This window comes from Cyclopterus lumpus, chromosome 2 (assembly GCF_009769545.1).
Source record: "Cyclopterus lumpus isolate fCycLum1 chromosome 2, fCycLum1.pri, whole genome shotgun sequence".
Taxonomy (NCBI): Eukaryota; Metazoa; Chordata; class Actinopteri; order Perciformes; family Cyclopteridae; genus Cyclopterus; species Cyclopterus lumpus.
The window spans coordinates 4675531-4678154 of NC_046967.1; the positions used below are offsets into that span (position 1 = coordinate 4675531).

The 2624-nt window shown below is 42.9% G+C and overlaps 1 long non-coding RNA gene across 1 annotated transcript; it reads left to right on the forward strand.

Annotated features, from left to right (window-relative positions):
• Positions 1–317: 317 nt before the first annotated feature.
• On the forward strand, positions 318–2624 carry LOC117743858. Its single transcript, XR_004611132.1, has 3 exons — positions 318–376; positions 2231–2344; positions 2490–2624. It is a non-coding gene; the product is annotated as an uncharacterized LOC117743858 (long non-coding RNA).

Genomic DNA, 2624 nt, shown 5'->3' on the forward strand with positions numbered 1-2624 from the left:
ATGCGAATAATATTAGTATTATTATTCAGACCGCTGTAGGCATAAACGATACCTTTCAAGGAGCTGTGGTTGTTTTAAGCCAGTTTGACTAATTAAATATAATTTAATGACTTTCATGCTCACAGGGAATCTGCAATTAAGCACCTTGCATGAGAAGTAGACCGACTGTCTTCGCTGTAGGTTTAATCCACAATGGCTCTCAATATACCAGGTCTGATAATGCTGATAGCATTCTACCTGCTTGTGTTGGGAATCAGCATCTGGGCCTCTTTAAAGTCTAAGAAGATGGAGAAAAACACACAAGGTGGATGGCTCGAGGTTTCTTTTTTGGCAAACCGGAGTGTCAGCTTGGTAGTGGGAGTCTTCACGATGACTGGTGAGTTTTGGTTTGATCATTTCAAATACACTTATTGATCATCTCATTAGTGGTTTTACTTATTTATTTGTTTTAATACATTTGTATGATCTCTAGTCTTTTTTTCTATTTTCAGGTTTCAGTAAATTGGTCAGATACAACATTTGAGATGTGGCATCACAAGGGGACAGGTAGTGGAGGGACGCTACAGAGTGGCCACCAGTGCAAAAACTACATCTCCCAGCCTGCCTCACCGCTCACCCAGCTGCAGCTGCTTAAGGCACCTGATTGAGGCAGGGCTGGGAGACTTAAGGGAGAGCACCTGGGAAGGAGAAAGGAGAGTGGAAGGTGAACCCACGAGCACCTGGAAGAGGACAAGGGAGAGGACCTCGTAGCCTGGATTCACCAGGATTGAGTTTTTGTTTGGTTAATTAACCACTTTCTCCTCCGGGATGTTTTGTGTTACCTAACTGGACCTTTTTTTTGATACTTTGTTGTTTTTGGATGTTACCTTGCTGGTGGGATGGGAAATAAACCTGGACTTTTTGTTAAATACCCTTGGACGTGCCTGTGTTCATCTCTCTCTTTGCACCGCCCCAGGCTAGCCTGTCCTAGCGACAGCCCGTGACACTACAGAGATTACGTATGTTCGAGTCAAATAACAATGTTTATTTCCTGAAATACTGGTTGGACATTTCTTTAATCAGAACCATTTAAATGAATATACTGTAAATTATTGATTATTGGGTTATTATGGGTTATCAATCTAAACATTACAATGCATCGTATCCATATTTACAATCTGCATTTGCATAATAGCGTGGTTGTTTTCAAACTAATAATGATATTACAATTCTGCATTTTTAGCAAACAATTACAACTACCAACCGTCATACTCTCAAGGACATTTGACATATTGTAAAATTACCAAAAAATAAGGGCTGAAAACCGCCAACTGCAGTGACACCTCTCATTGTCAACGGCCCTGGAACCTCTCCCAAACATTGTCAACGGCCCTTGCACCCCTCCCAAACATTGCCAACTTCCCTCGCATCTCTCCCAAACATGCACTCCGTGCTGCAACACCTCGACTCCCGTGGGACATACGCAAGAACAGCACTGTTGCTGGTCTGGAGACCTTCTGGTTTTCGGGATCCACAATCTCTCAGGACTTAAAGTGGGCCTCCAACATCTACACCATCTTGAAAATGGCACCAGCAGAGGATGTTCTGTCTGCGCCAGCTAAGGGAGTTCAACGTGCCTCATGAGCTGCTGATTCACTCCTCTAACATCCAGTCTGTTCTCTGCACATTCATCACTGCCTCGTTTGGATCGACCACCAAACAGTAAAAGGAACAGACTACAACGGACTGTCAGGTCTGCAGAGAAGATCATTGGTGCCAGCCTGCTCTCCATCCAGGCCTTGTACATCTCCAGAGTGAGGAAACGGGCAGGAATTACTACAGACACACCACACACTGGACAAAACCAGTTCCAACTCCTCACCTCTTGTCTGCGCTGCAGAGCGCTGTACGCCAAAACCACCAGACGCCCACAACAGCTTCTTTCCACTGGCTTTTATTCTGATGAACAATGAATGTCATACTGCACTATTACCTCCACGTTGCCCTATTACCTCTATTTCATTGTCATTGATGTTGTGTTTTATGTTCATATATATATATATATATATATATATATATATATATATTGTCCATAGTTAAATGTTATGCTTACCTCTGTTCTACCTTGTTGTCCTGTTTCCTGTTCTATTTCTGAAAAGACTTAGTCAAATTCCTTATATGCCTATGCATACATGGCCAATGAAGCTGATTCTGATTATACATCTGTGTGTGTGTATTTTTTCTACTGCAGCTACTTGGGTTGGAGGTGCCTTCATCATTGGTATTGCAGAGTCTGTCTATGACCCCACCAGAGGTCTAATATGGGCCCTTGTTCCTCTGCAAATTTCCATTTCCTTCATCATCGGTGAGTCCCTTTGACTTTACCTTAAAACAACCTTCTGTTAGCACTTTGAGACACACCCTGTATCTGTACCAACACTATGGAGACTGGGCGTGGCCACAGAGCCAAATAATAAAAAGTGTTCCCTTCTTTTTCATCCCTTTCAAAGGTGGACTGTTCTTTGCAAAGCCAATGAGGGAGAACCATTACATCAGTATGATGGATCCCTTTCAGAGGAAGTATGGAAACAAACTGACTGCGGTTCTTGCCATCATTCCTCTCATAACGGAAGTTGTCTGGATTC